This window comes from Anser cygnoides, chromosome 20, assembly GCF_040182565.1.
Source record: "Anser cygnoides isolate HZ-2024a breed goose chromosome 20, Taihu_goose_T2T_genome, whole genome shotgun sequence".
Classification (NCBI taxonomy): domain Eukaryota; kingdom Metazoa; phylum Chordata; class Aves; order Anseriformes; family Anatidae; genus Anser; species Anser cygnoides.
In genome coordinates, this window is record NC_089892.1 from 4,409,752 (window position 1) to 4,425,535 (window position 15,784).

Sequence of the window (15,784 nt, forward strand, 5' to 3'; positions counted from 1 at the left end):
GTCGATGCTGCCTTAAAAACAGCCTCGTGCACAGGCAGGGCAGGTGGCTGCTTTCCCCCGGTTACCTGTGTTTTTCCAGCAAATCAAACGTTTAGTGATAAAACTCATGATCTCATTGTAAAGGAAGGATCTGTTCTGCCTGCGAAAAGGGAAGGTCTGGGGGAAGCTTTACACGCGCCTCTTCTCCCTCTCGTTACGTGCCTTTATTTGCATTTTCATTTTCACAGTAGTGGAGCTAATCGGAACTGAGCAGGAGCGAGGGCCCAGGTTATAACCACAGTATCGGGTAGCACCTCCACATCTGGAAGGGATTTTGACACAAGTTCTCCCAGACTGTTACAGACAGTTTAAAAGCAGAATCTGATAAATAGCAAATGTTTAACAAGTCAATAGGAAGCCGTGTTTGCTACAACATGTGGCTCTAACCGTTCTAGCACCGCCGCACTGCCAAGGCCTTCCCGAGCGCGTGCACACGCGTACATGCGGCACGGAGCGCGAGCTTGTCGTGGCTCTGGCCGGACCTGGCCTTCAGAGGGAATTATTAAAGACAGACGTGTCTTTATACGTCCAGACGTGTCCAACAGCCTGGCTGCTGCCTCCCTGCTTTGGTGGTAAGGGGGTTTCTTCTTGCCGCAGAAAAGCGCCGCTGCGAACAACCCACCCCAACGCGACAGCGCCCGCGGTGTCGCAACCCTGCCTGGTTTGGGGAGGCTTCACGGCAATAAACAAATGACTACCCGAAATGTGGAACCAAGCATTAAAATAGACAGAATTATGCAAGGAGGGGGGAGCGGAGGGGGAGACGGAAGAATAAGAAGTGACCAGAAAAACCACCAGAAACCCTCCGGGATGCCTGCCTATATTTAAAGATAATGTGTCCAGCCGTCTTGCCAAGTCCCACTCATTTGGAGCCGGGCTCATGTTTTGGATTAATTTTAAGGCAGTTCCTAAAGCATCTCACTCACACAAGGAAGAATTTTTGCCTCCTTGGCCAAGGTGACCTTTTAAAAAATCTCACTCACTATTTTTCAGCCTCTCACTCATTTCTAATTGTCATCACTCGGGAGCCCCGGGGCAGCCTGCGGAGGGGATTGTTTCACTGGGGCTCCCCAGGCGCACGGCCCCGAGCCTGCTTGTGCGGAGACGGGGCTGGGTGCTGAGGGGGCATTTCTCTGCATATTCGGGGTCTTCCCTTCTCCTGTGAGCATCACCCGATCACAGGCTGAGAGCAGAAATCACCCCTCCTGGATACCTGAGCCCCCGCAGGCACCCATTATGGGGTGGTTGAAAGTTTTCCATGGAAATTATTCTTCCACACAAAGCTTTTTTTTAACCAAGCCATTGTGTGGACACATCCATGTGCTCTCCAAGGTTGTTTTTTTTTTTTTTTTAGTTGAAATGCCCAACACCTGAATGCAAACTCTTCTGCTTTGTCCTGCCTGGCGTCTTTGTTTGAAGAAAGGAAAAGTAAATCGCAAATATTGCCCCCAAACGTGAGTGCCCTGCTGCACATGGGCTCACTGCTCAGCCCTAGGCTCAGCGCTGCCCCAGGAGGAGCCACCTCAAGACGTGCCCCAGTCTCTGCGTGGAGGAGGCATTCAAGAGCTGTCACCCCTCATGTCCCAGCCTCAGCACCGGAATCATTTTGGAGCAGAAACGTGGGAGCAATCGCTGGTGACCCACTCCCTGCCTCCAGCACCCGAGCAGCTTGCACGCAGCAGCTCATACTCCTGTAAGCACCACCCAGCCCACCTTCTTGCGAGGCATCTGCAGCATCCCGATCACTCTGGAATCCAAAGCACGTCCATGGCACAACCCCCAGATGCTTCCCATTTAGCTCACACGTTTGCAAGATGCTCAGCCACTGACTCAGCGCCGGGCCCTGGGCGAGGCGGCACTGGTGGTGCGGGATCGCCTCAGCAAGGCATCTGGCACTAAAAGGGGATTCCTGCCAAAGCAAAGCATCCCTCCGTACTTTGCACCTCTCTCAGCACACCCAAAGTGCTACCAGTGAGCGAACAGGATGGGACCTCAAAGATGAGTTCTCATGCCGAACAGCCCAGGTGCCATGCTTTGGTCCGAGCAATTGGACAAACGGAGGGGAAAAGCACCATCTGAGGGGGGCTGGATGGGGCTGGGGGCATCAGACAGAGCTGGCAGCAAGGCACAAGGCTAGGGAGCCTCAGCTCTGGAGGCACAGCAGAGAGAATCCCAGGGGTGAGGGTGGTACAGCTGCAGCACGGCCAGCCAGAGCTGCGGGCGGCTGCGCCTCTGCTCGACCCTTTGGGACCATACCAGGTAGGGCCGGAGTCTGCTTCTTTCTCTCACACCTCAAGCCTTAAAGATCCAGTGGAAACACCAAGCGAGAGCAATGATCAGAAATTGGCCCTTTGGCTGGAAAAAAAAAAAAAAAATACATCACAAGGTCTCCCTGCTGCAGAGGTGCAGAGGTGCCAGAGGCAGCACGAGGAAATCCGCCCTGCAGCAGCGCTGGCACGTTCGCATCCTGCCCCGGTGGAACCGAGGCACGCAGAGGCTGCCACGAAAATGAGACAGACATTTGGGGTTTCAGTTAAGCAGATTTCCTCCAACCAGTGAGAAAAGTTCAGCTTAGGTTTGGCTGGATTTGGAAGATGAAGTTTCTGGGCAGCTCCGTGGTTTTATTTAAACCAGTCCAACCAGCCATCGCACAACCGCATCCCACCAGGGAAATGCAGGAGCTGAAGGTGCCTCCTGTACAAGAGATGAAGCTCTCTACCTAGGCAGGTCTGGGATAGTGCTCAGAGTTTTGCTCCATCTCTGTCCGGGCTAAAGGAAAGACCACACACAAAATGGTTTCAGGATGCCAGCAGCTGTGCACAAAGCATTTGGTTTACATTAATTATGTCTGGACCAAAAAAAAAAAAAAAAAAAAGAGAAGGAGAGAAAGGCGAGAAGGCAGGAGGGATGGAGGGAGGCTTTTGCATCATCCTGATAAGATCTGCTCAGATCCCAAATGCAGATTACCGCGCATGCCTTGTGTCTTAACACCTCCTGCCCCGAGCAGCTCCTGGTGTCCCGAGTGGCGCGCCCCAGCCCCGCACGGCTCCTGTAAACGCCTTCGCGAGACACAGGCACAGCCCGAAACGTGTCGAAGGCTCCAGCGGGATCTTTCCTCCAAGCTTTACTCCCTGCTTTGTCACAAGAAAGGCTGGGAAGGGTAACGCAAGTGCTGCTGCTGGCAGGGGACAGATGCTCGTGCTTTGTGGCAATGGAAGCAGCAAACAAGAAGGGAGAGTAAATGAACCACGGAGGAGGTAAATTCATTAAAATATTGTAATGAATCCATGGTAGTGGATTCATTAAAAACGTAAAAATCCCCTTTGTCCCCCACTGGTGCAGAAACCCCAGCGGTGGGTGAGTGAAGCCCTTCGTGGTCTCCCCTCTGGGCAGCACCAGGAGCAGCGGGGACTACTCTGAGCCCCAGCGGGGTCGAGGATGTCACCCTGCAGGGATGGGACATGCAACATGGGCACCGACCTGCAGCACCCAGCCTCTCCCCAAGGGGAAGGAGAGTCTGGAGAGGTGCAGGCTCAGCCTGCCTGGCCTTGAGCAAGAACAACCAGAACAGATCCCTGCAAACCAAATCCCTGCCACCCGTCGTGGTGGGGGAAACACAGCTCCCACCTTGGTCTGCGCCAGCATCACCCCACCAGCCCAGCTCTGGGCTCTGTGGCACGCACAGAGCTGGGACACCCAGCCCCGAGCCCCCATCCGCAGGGATAGGGTTGGACGGCCACAAGAAGCTGCCCACAGCCCCCAGCAGCTGCACCCTGTGCATCTCCATCCCACAAAGCCTTCCCCAGGCTCGGCACGCTCCCAGGAGCTGCACAAATCCCAAACACGTCCCCATCTCCCACGGACCAAAGGCACGCAGCAGCCTGGGCAGGGAACGACGGAGCCCAGCCGCAGGGAGCTACCCCAGGACGGTGTCCGAAGGGCCCTGCTCTGCAAACGGCCACAGCAGGGGCAGGTGGGGGCATGGCCGAAGCCCCCTCCCCGTGCCTCGCCACCCCCAGCGCCTCGCGATGAACTCCTGCGGCGCAGCGGCCCCGTCTCCGCTCAGTGGCTCGGGGGGCCCAGCCTGCACACGCCAGAAGCTGGACTGACCCATGTCCGAGGTGATTAATTTATCAGGCTTTTGGCACCCACCGCTCCCCGCCAGAAAAACAATATCCCAAATTCCAGGCCCTCCCGCCCAGCAGATGTGTCTGCGGCGAGGGCGACCGTTCCAGCCCGTCTCGCAGAAGTCGCTGCCTGTCGCTGCAGGTCCGGCCTCGTGTCCCTCGGAGCCCTGCGTGCCACCAGGCCACCACCGAGGCCCGGGCTGGACGGGGAGCCACCGGGTCCCCAGGTGCCGCCGTGCCCCCGGGGAGGAGCGGCACCGTCCTGTCCCGGCACCCACTGCCCCACCGAGCTCCCGGCCCCAGCAGCCTGTTTGTGTCTGAACCCAGCAGGCAGTGATTAAGGCCTCATTAAATTTGTATTAATCTGTATAATCGGGGAAATGTGCCAGGCCTTGAAGGGGCACGTTACCCAAGTCATTCTGGTTGGCAGCGGGGGGCAGTGGCAGGGCTCACGCACAGCGGCACAGCAAATTTGGGCTCGGCTCCGAGGCAGCCCCGAGCTCCGCAGCTCGCTCTCCCCTCCTCTCAAGGAGGTTTAAGGCGAGACACAAAGAGCCCGGTGATATCATTCAGAGGCCGCGAGGCGCTCGGACGTCAGACAGCCAAGAAACCAAGAAACAGGGGAGCTTTTTCTGCCTCCCCCCAGTTTGGGAAGAGGGGGGATGCGAGCCCAAGGGAGAGGCACCAGCGGCCCCCCGCACCCCCTGTCCAGCATGGGGACACCTCCTGCCCGGCCACGGCCTGAGCTCGCCCTGATGTCAGGGGCAAGGGGGGAGGACGGGCAAACAGCCTCCTCTTTATCCGAAAAGGTCACCCGCGCCTTGGAAGAGGCTGGAGCTGGATCCCTGCGGTCCGGCGGAGGCCAGCGTCTCCTCGAAGGAGAGGTTTCACAATTCATCTCATTTGTTCGCTGTGGCATTTTCATCACAGTAGTTCGACTTATGCAATTACATAAAAAACATCTAATGAAATCTCGGTGACACAAAACATGAACGTTTATATTGGCCTCCCCGTGCCGCGGAGTTGATCTTGGCCGGGGCATCCAGACAGACATTCTGCATTCTTCAGAGATTAAGCACTGAAATGCTCCGGAGAAACCCAGCTGCCTTCTCCCCCTGCAACCGCGGCGCTAATTCCAAACACATGGTAGCTGTCCGGGGAAAGGGGAACACATACATTACACACACAGAAATATCGCTGTGTCTGCGCGGGGCGCACGCGGCCACGCACACCCGCGCCGCGTCCCCGTCGCCCGCACGCGGGAGATGCTCGGGGGTCCGGCCCCGGCAGCTCAGCAGGTAAAATAGGTGTAAATAGGTGTTGCAGCAAAAGTAAGGGACTAGGAGGGATGGGTAAGGGTGGCACAGTGCTGGGGATCCAGACCTGGAGTCATGGCTGGAGCCCCCCGGCCGTGATGCTATCGCTGCCAGCGGCCGTGTGGCACCTCTCCGTCACTCCTGGTTTTTCAGCCCACGAGATGTCAGGCCCCAGTCAAAATAAACACGCCTGGGAGGCTCTGGGCAATGAAAACCCACTCCTGGTTTGGTTCCCATCTCCCCCCTTTTAAAAATTCTTCTGTATCCCATTAAAAATCAAGCTGATCTTTAACAAAAAGGAAAAAAAAAAAGGAAAAAGGAGAGAAAGAGGAGCGGAGCGAAGGGACTTTGGTTTTCCAAGCACCAAAGCCCGCAGCTCTCGTGTGGAGCATTGTAGGTGGGGAAGGGCTGGATGTTGGAGTTGCCATCCCCCCCATGACTGCCCCCACAGCCGGGTGCCACGGGCCAACGCTGCTCAGGCATTGCAGCGTCGTCCCCGCTCCTGCTGCAGCTGTTCCTGTGTTTTCAGACCCAGGGCAGCGGCTCCTGCAATCCTGCACCCTAGCGCCAAGCAGCACCCTCTGCCTGCCACATTTTATCAAAGAAAAGCCCCCGTGGAGAAGCACACTGCCCGGAAAGGTGTCCGTCCTGCCCCCAAACACACCGCATCCACCCCCAGCAGCTGCCATCCCGCTGGGTGACACCGAGGTGGTGACACCGCCAGCAAACCCAGCCCGAGACTGAGTTCCTTGTGGGCAGCACAGGGCGAAGAGGGGTGAACCCTGCCCAAAGCTGGCTGAGATTTCTCGAAACAGGGGTCGGGCTGGGGAGAGGGACCTCCGCTGGTTCATGGGGCTGGATGTGGCCACTGGGTTCCCACACCACACCACCAGCTGCGGCCAGAGCTCTTGAAAAACCCCAAAACCTCCTCGTTTGCACAGATGGGGTGTCCAAAGGATGAAAGCCACCGGGGGAACCGCTGACACCAGGGACACCGCACGGTCCCCTTGGGCAAGTGCCGGGAGCATGGCCGCAGCCCTGGCCTCCCGCTGGTGCCCCCGTTTTAAGGGCAGAACATTTCCAACATCCCACGAGCCACCAGCAAAACAAGATGTCAGGGCTGCAGCCGCTGCTGGCCGGGGCCCTGCCGGGTGCTGGGAGGGATCCAAGAGCAAGGGGGGGGGCATTAAAAACCAGAAGCCCCCGACCCTCACCTCGCAGCTGGGGTCGGGCATTTTGGGGGGCTCCAGCCCCGCCAGGGCACGGGAGGAGGAGGAACGACGGGATGGGGGGGGAGAAAGAGAAGGAGAGGGAGGAAAAATAGCCCCTTATTCCACTTTCATCAAGGAAGCATCCAGCCGTCCAAAAAATTTAATGTCATATTTTAGCAAGAAAAACAGCTGTTGTGGTACTTTAAGGCCCAGCATATTTTGGCCAGGGCTGCATGTTGTGGATATTGGCTGAGTCAAGGTTAGCTGTTAAAAGGCAGAAATTCTAGACCCATACAAAGAAACATAGCGTTCCTTCATATCCAGATAATATTTACTCCCAGGCCGGCTTTGTTTTGTTTTGTCCTCCCCTCTGGAGCGGGGCCAGGCGGCGGGGCAGGGGACGGCACAGGGAGCGTGGCAGGGGGACAAAAGCACCAGGGAAGGGGGGGGGAGCCCCCGCCTGGCACCCAGAGCTCGGGCTTTGCCCCTCGGTTTTAGGCACTGCCTGGCTTAGAGAGGTTATAGCAGGGTATGGTGGGTCCATCCTGGACCCAGCTGGGTATATAGGGTCCATCCCAGCACTGGGGGTTTGGTGGTACAGAGTGGAGGGAACAACCAGACGCCAACGGCTTCATGTGAGCGAAACAGCCCCTGCTTTGAGGAGGGTGCACGGGGAGAAGCATCCGCATCGCATGGAAATGAAACCCCCCAAAATGGATATTGTGATTGAAAAAACCTTACATGGTTTTCAGCTGCTAAAAGCATTTCTACGAGGAACCTGGATCCTCAGAGGTGCGGTTGGTTGCCTTTTTGTTTTTAGCCCACTTCCCCTCTCCCAAAGAAAAATAATTCAAAGGAAAGCATCAATATAATGCTTTCATCAGCCACCGCAGCGGGGCTTGGCTCATCCTCCAGCAGACGGCCCCGCAGGGCAGGGCCAGCCCTCCCAAAAGTCCCATTTCCCATCAGAGCCGAGCCTTGCGTGATGGCCTTGCCATCGGTGCCGGGGATGCGGGTGCGTGGGGCACAACCCCCGTCCTGGGCATGGGTGACCCCCCATAACCACCCAAGCGACCACCACAGCCACCCGGGCGCGATGCCACACAGGCTGTAAGTGACTCAGCTTCCCATCGACCCGGCTTTAAGGAATAAAGCAGAGCCCTCACCCCGAAACAATTCCTCCGTGCCTGCCAAGGTCCGTGGGAGCAATTGGCGCTGCGCCCCCACTGCCCCCAGCACCGGTGTCCCCCCACCACGGGACCACCGCCCGCGGCACAGCCGGGCACCCCGGGGTTTTCCTCCTGCCTCCGCCCCAAACGCGAGCCACCAAACCCGATCCCGCATACTTCGCTAACCTCAGACGCTTGGATAGCAGAGGCTGCGGGTGAAAAGAAAAAAAAAAAATAAAAGAGGAGAAAAAAAAAAGTCCAAGGTGGAACCGCAATGTTTATAAAATGGGTCACTGAATTATACATAAAAATATTTTCCTTGTGGATGCAATTACTTCCTGGACTTGTTATTCCACAGATGCTTAAGTTCGCCTCAAGCAACTCCAATAAATGCTTTACAGTCTGCTAGATCAACAGTAGCAATGCTGGAGTGAATTGAATAGCACTGTTTCAAATTTGTCAGAAAACCACACAGTGTTTTCATGCGCACGTTTTAGAAACCCAAACAAAATGATTCCCAACCGTCGTGCTCCCTTTCCTTACGCTTTTAATGCGTTTCACATGAGCTCCTGCGGGGCGGGCAGGGCACCGAGGGCTCCCCGAAACGCACGGCCCCGGCAGCAGGGCTGCACCTCCCGTCCTTCTCCCGTACGGACCCTGCTCCCTCTCTCGCCCAAATTTCCCCGTCTCAACTTGCGAGGCCTGGCTTGCGTGGCATGCGTTTGGGGCGTGTAGGTGGCTTAGGAGGCTTTCCCAGAGGAAATGAATTTCGGGAGCCCCCGAGCCACCCCTACCCGCTGCACGTCACCTCCCCAAGCCTCGGAGGTGAAGATGTCTCAGTGCACACGGGGCTTGGCCCAAAGGCCCTGAGTAAAATCCTGATGCATCTCGGTCATCAAAAACTCAGAGCTACTTTTGCTGAAAGTCATTTCTGCTGCTTCCAATGACCTTGAATGATAAAGCATCCAAAGGGCACTGGAGGGCACGCCAGGATTACAGGGCAGAGTGCTGTTATGCCAATAAAATAAGTGAATATATGCCCAGGAATACTCAAGATGCACTCAAGGCCGAGCAGGTGGCCGTAACAAGATTATCCTGGTAACAGACGGCCAGCAGAGCAGAAACGTGTCTTCAGATCTCTGCTTTCACTCCAGATTTCATCGACAAGATTTTCTGACTGAAGGATAAATGGGTTAAAAGGTTCCTGCAAAAACAGGCTTATAAAAAGCTCTTTATTCCCCTGCTTCGAGGACACAGACGTCTCCCATCCTCTGTATATAGGAATCCCTTCGACTGCCATGGTGCAGTCCCCAGACCCCCAGGACGGGCTGCTGGCAGCCAAACGAAGGACAGAAATTCCCCGTGCCACATCAGCCCATAGGAAAATCCCCAAAGTCCCGAATCCAGAAGAGTAAAAAAAAAAAAAAAAAAAAGAAAAAAAAAAAAGTAGGAAATAAGGAAACCTCGGGGCCAGGGTGCCTGCCTGGCAAATCGTTTATGTGCAATCCCCACCCCGCCACAGGTGGAAAACGCTCTGGCAGTGCAGGGAGCTGCTTTTCCTCGGCCCCGCCATGGGGACGGTGTCCCGGGGGCCGAGGCGCGCGCGGGGCCGCACGCTGCCCGCCTCGGAGGTTAACCCAAGGGCCCCGCAGGGAGCGCGCTGGCATTTTTATTTGGGATTAGGTCCCGGCACATCTTAATTTTCAATTCAACCGCCGCTGAAAAAGAAACGTAAAATAAAAACAAGCGCCAGCCGCCGGGGCCTGCCCACGGCCCTGAATTAGCTGCAGAAAAAAAAAAAAAAAAAAAAGTTAACATTCCTGCGCTGGCCCCCGGCCAAGAGACGGAGCACTTCAGGAGACGGCCGCGCAGCCACGAGCTCGGCGCTGCTGGTGCCTGCAAAGCCCCCGTGCAAACGGCGGTGGCCTCGGGTGCAGGATGGCCCTGGGCACCCTGCCTGCGGGCTCAGCCCCCCGCCGCTTTGAGTGCCACAAGGAGTTTTTTCATCCTAAGGTGACTGGGGTGGGAAATGCCACGCGAGAGGTGACGTGTCCCACGCGGGGTTTCTCCCTGGGTGGATGCCATCGGGCTTCAGGAACCCACATCGGCGGTGCCTGGGTCGGAGGGGTCTGATCCTGCCCACAGAGTGATCTGGGTGCGATGGGCAGGTCAATGAGCACCGAGGACACCCATGGGGGGAGCCGAGCACCCAGCACCCCTTGGAGCAACCCCAACACCCCGCACCAGCCCTCACCTCATCAACCCAATGCCCGCAGCCCCCCGAAACCCACCACAGACCCCAGCACCCCTTCGGCAGCCACCCCTGGATGCCAACACAGCTCGAGGCCGCTGGCACGCGCCCTGGCACCCACGGTCCCTCCGCCCCAGCCCTCCTGATTTCGCCATTTGCCGCGCGCCGGAGGCGCAGCGCCGCGCTCGCGAGGGCTGCCATCTGCTCCTCGTTAGGAGGGGCAGACAGCCCAGCGCAGGAGTCTGAGCGCTAATCTCCTTTCCAGTTGGTATCCGTCAGCAGATGTACAACAAGTGGTCGGATATTTCAGAGGGCATGTGCGCGACGGAGGAGGCTTTAGCTTTTTTCCACCCGCGGGGCCGAGGCTTCGCCGGGCGCACGCGGAGCCCGGCGGCAGGTCCCGGCGCAGCGTCGAGGCTGCCAGCTCCGCTCCGCCGCCGCGCTGGTTTGTTTTACCAAGGTCTTTCTTGGAAGAAGCGGTGATGAAGTTAACAGCCTGCGAGCCGTAATTGGCTCGCATTAAATCAAGGAAACGATATGTTTTGTTTTGCCCTTTTTTTTAAACAAAAAGAAGGAAAAAAAAAAGAAGTCATATTAAACGGGAAAAAAATGCGCGTGGCCAAGGAAGGAGCAGGCGGCAGCTCTCAGGAATTTAGGGGGAGATTTGTGTCCCTAGGAATAAAGAAATCCAGCCCTTGCCATCAAAAAAAAAAAAAAAGCAGCCTCGTTTTAAAATACTCAGCACAGATGCCCATGGGCAAGGGAAGGGGTCTCCAAAAACCCCAGACAGTGGCCCCACAACAGGCACTGCTTCGGAGCCTGACAGAGTGGCTCAGGGAGTTAAGCTATATTAAGTTATATGTATATTTAAACAAAATTCTTCTTAAATGTTGTTTTAATTTTATATTTGTCTTATTTATTACCTCTTCACCAACACAAGGTATCAAAAACTTTTACCTATATATCCGGAGCCATGTTAAGGCTCTTATATTCAGAAAATAAAATTTCTTGTGCTCGTTCTTTTTTACCTTTATTTTTAGCCCCCGTGAACACGAGCCGAGCTGAATGAAGGCAGAACATCCTCCCAAGGCTGCAGATAAACTAAGCCATCGGGTCTGGGGAGGGGAAAGGCCCAGCCCCTACAGCCTGCCCCGAGACACCCCTGCAGCCCAGCAAGGCCCTGCTTTGTCCCCGAGCACGCTGCTGTAGGGCGCAGCCCTGCGCTCACCGAGGTTCCTGCAACACCAAGCGGGAGCTGTGTCCATCCAAAAGCACAGCATCTGCCTGAAGAGATGCACCCAGGACACTGCACATGTGCTCAGCACCACTGCAAGCCATGGGCCCCGCTAGGTTTGGGGCACCAGGACCGCATGCCCTGCCCGCGCTGCGCACCAGGACCACCACCACGCACACGTCTCCTTCTGCCAGCACTGCCGAGGGCAGAGCCACAGGGGAAGGTGACATCTTGTAGCCACAGCACAGCATCCTTGGGGATGCTCAGCCCCTGCTTTCATGCTGCTGCTGCACAGATGTGCCTGCACGAAGCTCAACCACGAGCTTTGCCCAAGCAAGGCCAGACACCGATCTGTGCGGTGCGGGGACGCAGCGGGAGCACTGCCGGGTGCTTCTCTCCCTCCAGTCCCTGCTGTCCCGGAGCCACCACGGCCCCAGGGAAGCTCAGTCTGGGACACGTGGCACCTCAGCACTGCTCACCCTCCATCCCAGGCCAGCAGCCACCCAAAAACTGCAGCAGGAGATGCAAAGAGTGACTACGGCACGGGGAAGGCTATAAACTGCGATCCAGCCCGTGTCCCCTTTCGCTCCACGATTCTCCAGGCTCACCTCCACCTGTTCAGGGGCACTGGAAGTTGTGCTGGGACTCGACGCGTCCTGCGCCCTGAAGAAAAGCCTGGCAAGCAGGGAAAAACATCCTGCTCTTGGTAAGAATTTGGACAAAAGGTAGATCCCACGGGCAGCTGAAGATCACCCACATCTTCCAGCACAGCCCTGCTTTAACCAGGATGAAAATGGGACACCAAAACCCCTTGTTAAAAAAAAAAAAAAAAGGGGGGGGGTGGGATGGAGGTGCTAGCAAGTTTTTCCATTGTGTATCAACCAGGAAAACCCTCAAACTCAACACTTTTGGAACTTAACACGCAAACAAACAAGAACATTCGATAGGAAACTCTAATTTTGTTTGGAAATGTCATTTCCAAATCGCACATGAGAAATCATGCTTCAACCCAGCCCTGCTGACAGGCAAATATTTATCCCCACAAAATTTCCACATAAACCCGTCCCTGTTGTCAGTAGGTCCGGGCGCCGGCAGCAGAACAGCCACGGGATGGGAGGAGGCGGTGCAGGGACACGCAGCCCTGCCCGGCGGGGTCACGGCAGAGCCCCGCGAACGCCATCCACCTCCTCGAGCCCCGCTCTGAGGCAAGATTCAGGCTTTCCCGACACATTCGTAGCGAGTATCTAGTGTTTTTCGAAGCTCCTGGTACCATTTTTAACAAGGCATTAAACGCAGGGCCCTGCTCCTGAGCCCCGCAGCACTCCATCATCCAGCCCCGCGGCAGCGCGGATCCCTCCCGGCACACATTTCTCAGTCGACCAGGCGGAGTCGTTCCTTTGCTCTGTGTTTGGATACTTACAAAGCCATTACCATCTCTCGCATGCACATCCATCATCAAGGCTTCGAACTCCAGAAAAGTCCCCAAAAAAACGATTTTCCACTCACCATGCAGCCTGCCAGGCTCTGTTCTTCTACTCTGCCTCCCTCCATCCATCGAAATACATTTCAGCAAGTTCCGAGGCCAACAAAATAAACAGATGGCAGCATGAAGAGGTGGTGATTTTTTTTCTGGAAGGGGGGGGAGCATGGTGAGGGATGCAGCAGAGAAGAGCTGGCTTCCTTCTGGCTGTTCGGAAAAGCCAGGCTGGGGCTGCAGGCACCAGTGCCCCTTTGGAGCACGACGCACAGACCCCATCCTGCAAAGCCCTCGAGCCTCGGCAGGCTGGGGGGGGAGCAGAGAGCCGGAGCTCTGCGCTGACCCCCACCTCTGCAAGCCTCCCCCCTCGCCCTCAGAACTGCCCTGGAGCCCATGCGTGCCGTTTGCCCACGTTTTGCAAGGATCCTGCTCACCAGAAGAACCCCGCATCGCACCGATGGCTCCTGGTGGGGACCACGAGCTCCCCAAAAGCACCCACGGAGCAGCTGCAGGCGTGAGATGCCAAATTTGCTGCGGCCACACGGGGCGAGGGGGATGCAGACCATCAACCATGCCCCAGCACAGGGCACAGCACCCCTGGGGCAGGCACCAAGCGTCCGTGCGTCTCGCTGCAGCCGTCAGCAGGTCAGACACACGGGGAGGATTTATGAAGGGATGCGGCCAGACGAGCGATGGAGACAAACGGCCTTGAGGAGTGAACGGTCTCTCCCTTACAACGGGGACAGAAATTAATTTATGAATTGGCTTAGTCGGGTTGCCAAGCGGCTTTGATGCACTTTGGGTTTTTTTTGCATGTGCTGGTGAGCGATTGCACAGCTGTCAGAGGGGGAGGAAGATCCCGCAGAGCTGGAGCGATGCTCCACACCGGCCGAGGCAGCCAGCGGCTCGCAGCAGGACCAGACTGCCTGTCCACCAGGCTGCTGCCTGCACAACACGGGTGTCTTGTCCCCTCCTCATGTCACCCACGGGAGCCCAGAGCCATGTCCCACACCGCAGGAGCAGGCAGGAGCCCCGTCCCGTGCCCATGACCCAGCGCAGATGCAGAGCATCTTCTTTCACCCCTTGTATATTTTGGTAGGACCTACAGAAAGTCAGGAAGAGCTGCTGGGAGGCATGGAGCAGAGGCAGGGTGGTGGGGACGTAGGATGGGACTTGCCCAGAGGCTCAGCCCCAGCTCGCCGAGCGCAGACCCGCAGACACGGCTCCCCCGCGCTCCCAGCGTTACAGGTGCTTGGAGGGTTTTCAAGACACGCAGCAATTTCCTGCCCGAAGCAGTTGACAAATCTGCGCAGAAACTGGATAAGGCTTCGTGTTTCAGAGATCCGACGGCTCAGGGCTCCTCTCCAACGCACTGCTTTGCCCCAGATAGGAGAGGAAGAGCTTGGGTTAAGCATTCCTCTCTTTCCTATGTCCAAGTGGCTTCAGGTTTAGGACAAATGCTGCATCCTCCCACGAGGTCTGCGGCAAGCTTATGCAGCTGCCACGTGCCCAGGAGGTGCCTCGGGCTCCCCCAGCCCCGTGGGTCCCATCCCCATCCCACCAGTGCTCCCAGTGCCCCCTACCCTGCACCGCCCCAGGGGCTCCCAAAGCAGGAGGTGGTGGCGCACGCAGACGGCCGTTTTGTGGCAGCTAGCTCCCAGCCATCCTCTCCCCATCCAACCGCCCCGACTGGGTCAGTGCCCAGCACTGCCGGCAGTGCCCCGCACGCCATCAGGGCCCATCATCTGCTCCTGCTTCAGCTCCTGCCTTTGCAAGGGAAAGCTCCCAGCCCCTGGGAGACACGCAAGTCCAACCGATGCGCAGCCAACAGAGCAACAAACCCACGAACACAGCACAAAAGCCTTTCTTCCAACCATCCCCAAGCACGCCACGGACTAGCAATGCATGTTTGGCACCCTTGCTGTAAGCAGCATTGGTCCCAGCAGGGTCCACAGCCAGGCACAGAAACCCCCCCCCCGGGAGCACAGAGCTGGAGTGACCCCGCACGGGGCCGCACGCTCAGCCCCGAAGAGCAGCCACCAAGCAGCTCCTCCAGCAACAAGACAACCATGGAAGAAGCCAAAAAACAAGCTAATTCAGCCCACAGCTGGGATCTTCGTAGCACACACGAGGATCAAGAGTAAAAAAAGAAAGAGAAAAGCCTTACCTTGTATCAGCCTCAGACCCCAGAGACCTTGCAGCGACCACCCCTGGGCTCAGCACCTGCAGGCAATCTTCATCCAGAAAGGCTCACGGAGGGGATTTTACTCCTCACAGGGCTGACAGACAGCTGCTTTGGGGTGGAACGTGGTAAATATTGCATTGCGGAGACTCGGTATTACTGATTTGGGGAAAAGGCTGAGGCCTGGGAGGGGCAGAGGGGACAAAGAGTAATTGTCTCCAAGAGCGGCCTCGGGGAATTTGAAGAGGAAGGATGCTACAAATTCACACAGCAGTGAATTCGCAGCATCCTTCCTCCTGAAATTCCCTCCGTATCAGCTGTCCTTGCAGATTTTCCACTGTCTACAAGATACACCCAGCACCAACGCCTCCTGGCCCCCAGCACCCTGTGCAGGACCACGACCCGGCACAGAGCAGTGCCACCACGGGCCCAGACACACGGCACAAAGCGCGTGCCATGGAGGTGACCGGTGGTGTCCGCAAACAGAGGGGACACCCAGGGTGCGGGTACCAGCCCCAGGGGAGGCAGCAGCTCCCTGCACCGGGCTGGAGGCTGTTGTGACACCTCCACTCGGACCAACTCAGCTCTGGGAATTTTTTGGATGAGCTGGCCCACTGCAGCCTTGGACGTCCCCTTGCTCCGTGACCTTTCTCTTCCCACAGAGAAATCCCAGCCCCGAGCGGCTGAGTCAGCGGTAAATCCCCAGCATCGATCAGGCACTGAACGCGGAGCGGGGCGGCTGCGGAAGGGGAAGCGGGCTGTTCGAGGCGCTGCACGG